Source organism: Myodes glareolus, chromosome 27 (genome assembly GCF_982192425.1).
Source record: "Myodes glareolus chromosome 27, mMyoGla1.1, whole genome shotgun sequence".
Classification (NCBI taxonomy): domain Eukaryota; kingdom Metazoa; phylum Chordata; class Mammalia; order Rodentia; family Cricetidae; genus Myodes; species Myodes glareolus.
Genome location: NC_142052.1, coordinates 3,062,298 through 3,074,749, shown reverse-complemented (window position 1 = coordinate 3,074,749; position 12,452 = coordinate 3,062,298). Strand labels below are relative to the sequence as shown.

The 12,452-nt window shown below is 46.2% G+C and overlaps 1 protein-coding gene across 8 annotated transcripts in view; it reads left to right on the top strand.

Annotated features, from left to right (window-relative positions):
* Positions 1–12,452, top strand: part of Magi2 (membrane associated guanylate kinase, WW and PDZ domain containing 2) — a 1,336,576-nt gene that overhangs the window by 1,198,694 nt on the left and 125,430 nt on the right. The gene's annotated exons all lie outside the window — the stretch shown is intronic.

Here is a 12,452-nt window from a genome sequence, read left to right as displayed (position 1 = left end):
TTGACCTATGGCAGGGCAGAATATAGCCAGTTTGGAAGAGAGAGAGAGAGTAGGTGGAGTCAGTGAGCTGCGGAAGCAGAAAGACTTATAGACCCTTGCCGGTAGGCTGCAACCTTGCGGCGATACAGAGAATAATAGAAATGGGTTAATTTAAAATGTGAGAGTTAGTTAATAAGAAGCCTGAGCTAATAGGCCAAGCAGTGTTGTAATTTATAGAGTTTCTGTGTGATTATTCGGGTCTGGTCTGCTGGGAAACACCAGAAATCTCCTACAACGGACACTAGAGGAAAGTTGTGAAGAGTGACCTGCCTTTTTTCTTAAAGATGCTTATAGGGGGCTGGAGAGATGGCTCAGAGGATAAGAGCATTGACTGCTCATCCAGAGGTCCTGATTTCAATTCCCAGCAACCACATGGCGGCTCACAGCCATCTGTTATGAGATCTGGCGCCCTCTTCTGGCCTGCAGACAGACATGGAGGCAGAATGTTGTATACATAATAAATAAATACATCTTTTTTTTTAAAAAAAAAGATGCTTATATAAAATTAAAAGGCACTGGGGAGAAAGTAAAACTGGAAACACAGGACAGAGTTGGGAGGCTTTTTTAAAACCAGCCCGAGACAGAGATTCTCAGATCCTCCTCCGGGGCAGCAGCTGTAGGCAGGAAATGGATTTAAAGTCAGTGAATTCTCCAATATTAATGTCCTGTAAGCCTATACAACAGGTGACAGAGGTCATCACTGTAGATGGCCTCTTGGGTCCCCTCCCCCTCTGCAGCAGAGTTCTGGGGCTTAGCTCACAACTGTCAAACAAACAGAAATCAGAAGTGAGGACAGGAAAATACGTCATTTTTCATGTTCAAGTGCTTTGGCCCAAAATACTATAGATGTATTTCACCTGAGTATAGAAGTGTTTAAATAATAATAGTTTGTCCATATGATATTCCTAAAATTCTTATGAATTGTGGTTTCCAGTTTGTGTGAGATAGGAAAGCATGCCAAGCAATACCAATAATTAAATAAATAAATAAATAAATAGCTAACAGGAATTAACAAGAGCTCCTATGGTCAGGTTATGCTATCAGAAGCCCACCAGAAGCTCGTGGATAGGGAGGGCTGTCCTGTTTAGCATGAGCCTTAATAAATTCAGGGGAGAAAACCGCAGAGGTGTTAAATCTCAGCCAATCCACGCAAGGAACAAATTACATATGTCTGAAAGTACAGTTTCATTTCCCTGTTTCTTCCTGATAAGTCGCAGAAATAAATCCAGTCTTTAAGCGTAAACTCAAAGCAGGAATCTGTCACTACGATGGATTCACCAAGATTAAAAGGGACACAAGACTGAAGATTGTCATGAATTATACAAACAGCCTCCCAATAGCTTACACTCGGGGGAAAACGTTCACAGGGAGCTTTTGTAGCTATCTCGAGCCCTTCAGATTGTTTATTGGGGCAGAATACCTAGAGGACTGGAAGAAAAATATAAAGTATACTGCCGTCATGAAAATGCTAAGCATGCGTTTTAGGTCTCAACTGTATTTAAAGTGGAGCGGGTTTTCTTTCTAAACGCGTTAGGATATGTGCGCGCACTTTCACTGCTGCAAATAAGGGCCGTGCATAAGTAGGTCTGGGAAAATAACGGGCGCTAATGCTTAGAATGAATATGAGCATTTTTCCATGTAGAGAGTGACCTCAAAAAATATACTTCTGAACAACTTCAAGATGGTATGATTTTTGCACCACCCTCAAGTATAGAAATATAATCTGTTAGCACATGAAGCCTCCTGATTGCTACCTCTTATTATATTTCTTTCTTCTCAATTTAAGAATTTCGAAACACAAATTGGCCCCATGCACTGTGGCAAAGGCAGCTATCACACGGACGGCATATTGTGGCTGTAGTATGTCATCTGCAGCACGCACCTAAAAGGCCTCTGGAACTGAGGCTCTTCCATGCTTCCATCATAGTTTTGTCCCTAGTTTCAGAGAGAAAGGCTAAGTGCCCCGTGAATGGTAAAGAGCCATCCTTGGGCTCGGTGTTTCAGAAGTCGTTGGACTCCAAGGGTCCGAGACCGTGTGATGCTCTCTGTACTTCGGGGTCACAGTTGCTCCCCCATTTCCTGGGCTTGTGGTAATTTTCTTCTCCTGTCTTACCACAGCCCAACAAGCATTAGCAATTCGTTGTGTTGTTATTTCCTGCGGCTCCTGGAATCTTCTCATTGGCGGACAAGGACCCCTTTGCATTTATTTGATGGACAGATCATTACATGTAGGCAAGCAACTGGCAAAGGGCTCGTAACTCAAGTGCTGCTTGTTTAGAAAACGGGCGCTGTCCTTAACTAGGCTTGTGACCACCAGGAAGTCGTACGGCTTTCGTCTCCTTAATTATAAAGGAACGCTTGCTTGTTTCCGTCGCTTTGTCGTGGGTTCCAGAGCAGGCTGGAGGGAGCTGGGTGGCCGAGAGAGACCGCTGTAAGGCAGAGAAAGCTGCGGTGCCCTAGCCAGTGCCACTGAAGGAATCTGCAGGAACTTCACGAGAACTCCAGGCTCCTATTCCAGACTTCCCCAGCCAGTAAACTACAGAGCCATGAAAAATATCAAGCTTCCGACTCAAAGCCATGCCTTCTAAAGTCTCTCTGCAAATATCCTGTCGCCACTGAATAGCATCGCAGCAGGGGAGAGAGATGAAGAAGCCAGATGTAATTTTCCCTTCTCTGGGGACACAGAAACCCCTTCCATGCTTCTTCAGCCAAGACAACATTGCCAGCGACATGAGATGTTTAACTAGGAAATTGTGACATGGGGTTCCTGGCTTGCTGGTTGCCTGACATTTAGTGGTGCTCTATACCAAAACGCTGTGTATTTTAAAATAATAATAATAATAGTGGTAGTAGTAGTTTCCTAAAACATAAGGAGGAAGTGTTCCTTGTATGAAGTAGCGAACTCAGAAAACATGTCTTCCCCTCAAGATTGGTCCCCAGGGGCTGAGCATCGCTCAGAACTGGACAGATATTAAAAGCTTTCTACCTATAGTGCAGGTATCTCCTTCTTGATTAAAAGTGACATTAGACAGCAGCCTGAGCATCTGTGTGCCATTATCAGATGTATTACACTGTTTCCAGGCCTTAAAATCTGATCTGAGAGGGAAAAAAAATGTAGGCTTTTGACCAGAACTCTGGGTCAGAATGAACTAACAAGCAATTACAGTTCGAATTCTTAAGAAGAATTTTAAAGATCCATATAGATACAAATGTGTTAGCTTCCCCTTACCATGACAAAATACCTTTAGAAAAAAAATCACAAACTAAAAAAAAAAAAAAAAAAAAAAAAAAAAATTTAGAATGTTTCCTGCCCACAGTTTCAGAGGTCTTAGCCCATGGCGAAGTTGTTCTCATGGAAGTTGGGAAGTAAAATTAAAGGGGGTAGGGGCCCTCCAAAAATCCCTTCAAGGAGCCCCAATGGCATGCCTTGCTTCTAGTTGGCCCCAACCCTCTTTTTTTAGATTTATTTGTGTATTTTATGTATATGGGTGTTTTATCCTCATGAATGTCTATACACCAGAAAAGGGTATCAGATCCCACGGGGCTACAGTTATAGATGGTTGTGAGCCACCATGAGGGTGGTGGGAATTGAACTGAGGACCTCTGGAAGAGCAGCCAGCATTCTTAACCACTGAGCCATCTCTCTAACCCCAGGATCCAACTCTTAAAGCAACGCCCAATAGTACCACAGGCTGGCATGCAAACCTTCTAGCATACGGACCTTAGGGGACATTCACTGTGTCAAAGCCAAACAACATAGATGTCCATTGTCATATTATAAAAAAAAGTGAGAAAATGAAAATAATGTTAAAAACTTCTTTCTTTTTACTTTTAATCTTTATATTTATTTCATGTGTACAGGTGTTTTCCTTGCTTGTATACCTGTGCACTGTGTGTTTGTTTGTCTGTGACTGTGTACATGTATGTCTGCACTACATGTATGTCTGTGTACATGTATGTCTGTGCCCTGTGTGCATGCATGTCTGTGCACTGTGTGCATGCATGTCTGTGCACTGTGTGCATGCATGTCTGTGCACTGTGTGCATGCATGTCTGTGTACATGTATGTCTGTGCCCTGTGTGCATGCATGTCTGTGCACTGTGTGCATGCATGTCTGTGCACTGTGTGCATGCAGTCCCCACAAAGGCCAGAGGAGAGTATTATATAACTCCCTGGAGTTCTAGGTAGTTGTGAAGTGCCATGTGGGTGCTGGGAATCAAACCTGAGTATCCTAGAAGAACAAGCAGTGCTCTGTAAAAAGCTCCTTACTGCTGATAATCTCAAAATATTTGTAAGTCTGAACCACATCTCTCTATTGACTAACTCATCGTTCTTATCATTCATGAGGTCTGTGTACCCAGGCCAGATGTCTCAAGCAACCCTCCAGCTCTGAACCAGGTACTCACTCTATGAGAATGCCCCATGGCTGTGTCCAGTGTGCTGATAGGCTGGTCCTTGATCATCTCTAGCTCAAGGCCTGAGTCTTGCTCTCCAGGTTCTATTGCACAGCTGTAACTGTTCCTAGAGATGCCTCTTTCCTCCTCATCAAACCCGCTCTGTCTTACCAGAGGCTTTGAAGAAGAGCATTGGTATACGTGATTAAAAAGTAACCTTTAGTCTCTAACATTTCTTCAGTTTGTCAAAAGAGTTATAGCAGAGTTCAGTGGGTAAGAAAACATAGAGAGCTTGGACATCAGTGGTAGAGACTGTTGAGTGAATTACAAACTTAGAAATAGTCCCGTAACAGGGCGGGAGGTCAGCGAGTTCAGAAGGGCAGTCACAGCATCAATCCAAGCAGTCAAATGGAGGCAGCAACTGTTTTGTTTATTTTCCCTTTGTTTGTGTTCTACTGTACTCACCTAACTACTGTCTGTATCCACAAGTGTATCAGTGGCCAGCAAGCTGACGATCACTCAGTAGTGCCTCAGCCATCCACTTCTGTTTCCACCCCTGTACTGATATCATCACTGCCGTTCCCACCTCTGTACTGATGATGTCATCACTGCCATTCCCACCTCTGTAGTGATGACGTCATCACTGCTTTCCCACCTCTGTGCTGATGTCATCACTCCCATTCCCACCTCTGTACTGATGATGTCATCACTGCCATTCCCACCCCTGTACTGATGTCATCACTGCCGTTCCCACCCCTGTACTGATGCCATCACTGCCGTTCCCACCTCTGTACTGATGATGTCATCACTGCCATTCCCACCCCTGTACTGATGTCATCACTGCCATTCCCACCCCTGTACTGATGTCATCACTGCCATTCCCACCCCTGTACTGATGTCATCACTGCCGTTCCCACCCCTGTACTGATGCCATCACTGCCGTTCCCACCTCTGTACTGATGATGTCATCACTGCCATTCCCACCCCTGTACTGATGTCATCACTGCCGTTCCCACCCCTGTACTGATGCCATCACTCCCATTCCCACCTCTGTACTGATGATGTCATCACTGCCATTCCCACCCCTGTACTGATGTCATCACTGCCATTCCCACCTCTGTACTGATGATGTCATCACTGCCATTCCCACCCCTGTACTGATGTCATCACTGCCATTCCCACCCCTGTACTGATGTCATCACTGCCATTCCCACCTCTGTACTGATGATGTCATCACTGCCATTCCCACCCCTGTACTGATGTCATCACTGCCATTCCCACCCCTGTACTGATGTCATCACTGCCGTTCCCACCCCTGTACTGATGCCATCACTGCCATTCCCACCTCTGTACTGATGATGTCATCACTGCCATTCCCACCCCTGTACTGATGATGTCATCACTGCCGTTCCCACCCCTGTACTGATGCCATCACTACCATTTCCACCACACCGGCCGGAGTTTGGACTTGTTCATTGCTGGCATTCCCCCTCCACCCACTGCCCTCTGGGAAAGAGCCCGGTGCCCTGCTCAAAGCAGCCTTCATGATGTCTGCTTGTGTGTAATATTGAAAAGTGATCCTCGAGACTCGAAAACTCAGCTACGGATCTTTTGTTACATAAAGTCATGGTTCTCAACCTTCCGAATCCTGCAGCCATTTAATACAGTTCCTCATGGCCTGTTGAGCCCAGCCATAAGTTATTTTGTTGCTACTTCATAACTGTAATTTTGTTGCTGTTATGTGTTATAAATATCTGATTTGCAACCTGTGAAAGGGTCTTTTCATCCCCAAGGGGTCGAGACCCACAAGTTGAGAGCCACTTATTTAAAGCATGGTTCTTTAAAAGGATAAAATTAATGTGATATCTCACGTGTAAAGGGTTCGGCTTTTTCCCATGGACCACAAAACCACTAAATAGTCACTAAATTTAGGAGAGGCACAAAGTAAACAAAAATTCCTTGTCTCTGTGCCCCTAAAACTAAATGAGAAGTCACCACAGGAGGGAACCTCCAGCTTATCCACTGGCCCCTGTGCCCAGCTGTCCTGTATCTGGATATCCTGTGCCCATCTGACCATGCCTGGCTGTCTCATCCACTGGCCCCTCTGCCTGTCTGTCCTGTGCACATCTGTCCCATGCTAAGCCCAGGCTCTACAGTGAGACCCTGCCTCAAAAACAAGCCACAGGTAGTAGGTCCTACAGATGCTGATCCTGGACGCTCGTAAGTCACGATGAACTTAGACCTCCCAGTGTTGCTTCCCCGAAAGTCATTACCATGCCAGCATCTGGGAATCAGAGTCTCGCGCCTCTCTTCACTCATTGGTTTACAGAAGCAAGCTTCCTGTGGGAGCTCTGCACGAGCCTTGCAGCATGTCATGTCCCTGACTCCTCCGACATGTCTGCTTGGGATTCCTTTCCACAGAATGCCTTAATGCAGGGCTTAGATGACCGCAGCTCCCTTGAGAGAAAGGATGCTCTCATTCATACCATTAGTGATGGATCCCTCAGGAGACAGAGGCAGGCGGATCTCTTGAGTTTGAGGCCATCCTAACCTTTCGAGCAAGTTCTAGGATAGCCAGGGATACACAGAAACAAAGCCCTATCTCGAACAAACAAACAAACTAAATAAATAAATAAATCTGAATACTTAGTAACAGAAAATAAAGGATGGACAGAACCCCCCTGTAAAATGCTAGCATTCTCCCAAATGCCACAAGCTGAAGCCACTAAACAAAACAGAACAAAAAAGTCTGTGGGTTATTTGGAAAACCTACACAGCTTTTAAAAGGATAATAATATTTATTGATATCATATATTTTTAAATCAGACACATCATCATATCCTGCTTTCTATTGCCGTGACAAAAGCACTCTGGCCAGAAACAACTGTGGGGAGGGAGCTAGCATCTTTCCACGTGCCTTCTGGCTTCATGTGGACACTAGGGCACGAGTGGGGCACGGCTACTAAGTACAAAGAGCGTCGAGAAAGGTGGCTGTTTCTACACTTTCCCGTGATAAATGCTTGTTCGTAACACCTGCAAAAGATCTGGCTAGAACACAGTTCTATTGCGCCTCTAGAGCCAGACTCCGGGCTACTCTCAAAGACAGCCTTTGCCAATAGTCCCGCTTTGGTTCCATGCCTCCAGAGCTGGTGTAGTTCCTTCCCTGTCCCAGAACCCTCAGTTTGCCAGCTACCAGGTGGCAGACCCCTAATATCTAATAAACGTACTCGGGCCTCTCCCGGCTATGCGGAACCGTCTTCCCAGCTCTCATCTCCACAGCAAGTCCTACGAGGCAGAGACCGTTGCCTGAACAGCTTGCGTGTCTCAGATCAGCTTCTACTCCAAGGTTTCCCTTTGTTGTTAAATAGGAGGCCTTGTCCGCAAGCCTGGTGGCCGTTCGTGGCTCTGTGACCTCCCTCCACCATCGCCTCTTTCATCATGACTTCAATGTTTTGTTCATGCTGCTCACGTGAGCGAGCCTTACGTTTTGCTCCTCCCCTCCCCTGACAGGTTTTAGTTTCCTGTGCTTCTCTCTGCATCTTTTACAGTTACTAGCAGCGTGTTTTTCAAGCATTCTCTTGTAACTAGTGTCTACAGGAGGAGATGGGATTCTCATTACGTGATCAAGGGCTTCCCTCCCCAGAAGGAAAACAGTGAGGGTGTTCCACTCCAACCCAGCTGGCCCCAGAACCTAGCGGCAGCGTCAGGACAGCTCTGCTAATAGGTGAAGTAGCAAAGGACCGATCACAGAGGGAACTCTGGGCAGCCTGATCCCCTCCTAGCAACACAGATCACACTATAAAATGGGACTGTGGGAGCAGGGTCCCAGAGAACAAACTCCCTGTCAGTTGCTCTATGCCCTCTCTGCGCTGGGCGGCCTATCTGGTCCTAAGCATCTGAGTTACAAAGCTCTAGTCCTCTAAAGGACTAGGGGCCCTGTGTGTGCTTTGAGACTCCTCTCGGTCTGGCACACACGGCCCCTGGTTGTCACTAAGTACCACGCGGCAATCACTACCTGGTCCTAACTGGGAGGATCTCGGTGACGTGCCAGATCTCTTGGGAGAAAACAAGACTGTGACTTCAAATTCCTTCCTCGTTTCTCCATCCTCACGAGCAAACCATGTCAGTTCCATGTGTGAAAGCTGAATCGCTGTGTTCTTTAGGAAGAGCATCCCAGCTAAGATCAAGAGAAATGGAGTCCAGGGATGCCATCATCCTTGCAATCCTGAATATGACTAGCTTCCCCCCCCCCCCGAAATGAAAACCTGGCTGCCTGGGTCTCCTCGTTACGCAGCTGACAGACTGAGACATTTCGCCTTAATTGAGTGCTCTGATATGCGAACATGGAAGCATTTATTAAAAAGCAGAAACACCACGCACACCTTTTCTACTCTGGCGGCACTGACAAATGGAAAGATCCAGTTTTTAAGACAGTGGTCTGTGAAAGAAGCGACGTCCTTATTTATTCTCAAGAAGAGGAGCCGCGCAGCCCCGTGAAACACCGTTGAGTGCTCTTGGACCGATTTGTTTTTTGTTTATTGGTTTTTAAATTCAAGCTAGTTTTTCTTATTGTTTAAAAAGTGCTTATTAGTCCTAAGTTTCTCCCACTGGGGACTCATTTCCAGGGGCATCTATTACTGGGTTCAAAGACTTCCCAGGAGCAGTGGAAGGCAGATGTCTTCTTACCGCCGGCTCTTCAGTTGTCTCGAAAGCGTGGAAATACGTGGTGGTGGCTGCTTCCTCTGGGCTAAAATCACCCAGCTCCTTGCTGTTCACAAGATAGTTCGAGGAATCTGCAGCTGAGAGGCACCTGCATACTTCACTGGCAGGACCACGCTCCCGTGGGGAAATGCCTGTTACTCTCACACGCTATTCAAAGAATGCACATTCCTTCTACTGAAGATGCACACACACACACACACACACACACACACACACACACACACATTCTATTTGGGGACTCGTGTTGCGGTGTCTTCTCTGTAATTGCATTTTCTTCTCTTTTCCCAATGGTACGCTACATCTAATATATCAGGGAAGCATCCTAATAAGTTGACTGCATGTATGGATTCATTTTAAAGAAGACCTTGTTATTTCAGGACACAATTGTCCCCAGAAGCCATCATGCAGCTCTAACAAAGGTTCCCGTTTAGGTTGGTGTAAACACCACTTCTTCTGGAGGCCCAGCTTCCGCCAAAGACTCAGAGTGTGCCTCTGACCAAACTCCTACCCTCCCAAATCCTGGTAAGAGCTCTCGTGAGGGATGGCCAATCATTTTGTGATTTAAGTTGCATTTGTTCCTAACTTAATTAATCTCCACACATGGTTGAGTCTTTTCTAGGGATTAATCAGCCCCCTTCCCTGAGTGCTGACAGAGGTGGCTGGCCATTCTTAAGGTTTCCACACTACCAGAGGAAAGGGACTAGCCTAGCCCATGTGGTGATCTCATTTTCCAATCTGACATCTTCAGATTGCATTTCTTAGTCAGGCAAAAGTTTGCTCCACACACGTGCCCAGATGTGAGTTCCTGGTGAGCTCATTTGTTTTCAAGAGGGAACCAGGTCAGGCCTTCTGTTCCAGGGGTCTTGCTCACAAGGCCCTATATTCATGGGTTCACCATGGGAGTAGGTCCTCCAGAAAGCAAGGTCAAATACCCATTCTGAAGGCTTTTGATCTTGTAGTCTCTGGCACCAAGCCGTTGAAATAATGTGAGAAAGAATGTCCTGACTGAAAAACATTCACAGGAATAGTCGTTAGATTTGCTAGATGAAAAGCAAGATGAAAAGTAACCGCAATCCCACAGGCTCTGGGCAAAACTGACATCACAGTTAAAACTAGTTCTCTAAGGAGAGTGGCGTCCCCCACTCAGCTCCCATCAGTGCGCACATTCTGGCCTTTGTCTCTTAGTTAAGTATAAATACATAACTATATTATCACCCTTGAGAGATGAAGGCTGGTGCCAAGAGCTTAGATTGTGCTCACCCGGACACTGCTAATACCTGGCATGGAGTTCTAAACTAGCAAGAGAACCTTCTCCCATTCAGGAAATACCTCCTGCATGCAGCCCTGACCCGTAGCCACTGGCATGTATAGCCAGTGTGTAGGAGATACATTTCAATTGTCTTCCATGTTAATAAAGCTAAATGGCCGCCCCTGTGAAGGCTTACTCCTCTCTGTAGCGTTGAGTGTGGCCCTTACGTCTCCGTCTCTGCCTCCCCGTGTCCACCCCCCACGTAGCACACCTGATCGGCTCGTGTAACTGTCATACGCCATCAGCAGCTCTCATCTAGCTCTTGGATTAGTGCCAGGAAAGAGGCCTTTCATTATCTCCCACCCACAACCCCACCCTTGTCCCAGGGCTCACCAGTGTTCGTGTCCACTGCCGCCTGACTCTACACAGATCTGTCTTTGTAAGGGACAGCCCATGTGGCTGTGGTCTCTCCCCTCCCTCCAGCTGCCACCTGGGAGAGTCCTATGGGTCTTGCAGAACCCAGATTCGACAACATTTCCTCTCCAGTAGTTCCCAGAGTCCTCCGCACACTGGTGCCTGCCTAACTCAAGACCAATTGTTTATCTCTCGCTCTCTCTCGCTCTCTCTCTCTCTCTCTCCAAAACCTTTGTTCCCCTGCCTATTTCACTCCTCTCCCTATTTGTCAAAGTTTGATTTTAATAGAGTAAAACTCTGTAATCCGTCATCCAAGTTCTAACAAGTAGATTTAGCTTTAAAGCTACTGCAGAAATGAAGTCAGCTGCACACACCTGAACCACTGATTTTCTCTCTGTCCTATGATTTTTTTTTAATGACTCAATAGTTTTCCATTGTAGGAACGTACCATGGTCTATCAGTCTTTAATTGAGGGACATTTGGTTTATTTCCTGTTTGGAACAATCACAAAGCTGTGGTCGACCATCTTTTTGTAAGTCTGTCTGAAAACATGTGAAAGAGAACATGGGAAGGATGTTTTCATTTGGTAAATACTGAGGGGTGGGACCGATGGATCATGGGACTCCTATTCCCAAGTCGCTTGGACGGGCCTTCTAGACGCTTTCCATCTTTGAACTCTACTTCCACTTCTACCGTGTGTTCATTCCATGCAGACCCATTAGCCATTCCAGAAGGCAGACAGCAGTATCTCACTTTAATTTTAAATTATCCTCTTTCCCCAAAGACCAACACCACGGAGGTCTTCTCATAGGCTTTTGCCATCTAGAGAGCTTGGGTGAAGTGGAGTTTTGCTCTCGGTCTCTTCCCTCGAGAGGATAATCGTCATTTTACCGGATGCCTTCGAGGACCCCTCAGCCCCTTTCCTCATTTCTCACTTTAGAGAAACCCGAGTCATTTCGCAATAACAGCCTCGTAAAATTACGATGGAAACAGAACGATCTGTCAAGTGTTTAGTTCAACGTGAAGGCGCACACAGCTGCGGCACTGAGAAGATAAGCGACAAGCGACAGGAGAAAGTGCCTACAGGCAGGAAGCCAGCGTGAGCTAACGGGTACACGCGGGACAGAGGGATCGGGCCACGAGACGGACCACACGTGGGATGCTCTCCCTTGCCAACTTCATTTATTTAACCACGTGGAGGTCGCACCACAAGTTCTTCTCAAAGTTAATATATGATCACAATCTCTCATCTCTCAATCACTTTGCTTAGGGCTTTTTCATGTTTGGGGTCTTTTTTTTTTTTCCCAGTCGTTCAAAATTACATCATTTAAGTTCAAGTGCACTGAACCCTGTTGGAACTTTGGCTTCGGTGGGGAAAAAAAAAAAAAAAACAACTGAAGAGCCAATGAATATTTATGTAATCTTGGGGCTAAGATATTGAAAAGGACAGCTGGCTCGGGAGGGATCATTTGCCTGGGTTCGCTTCTGTTTCCATTTACACTAAGAAAATATTGCAAGGAGTTATTATCTGCCTCGGGGCTTGGGGGACTATGACGGGAGGCCGATAGTGCACCTGATTGCTTTTGACATTTACCTATTGTAGCAGGGAAACCGTGTGAAGATAGCCAAGTGTC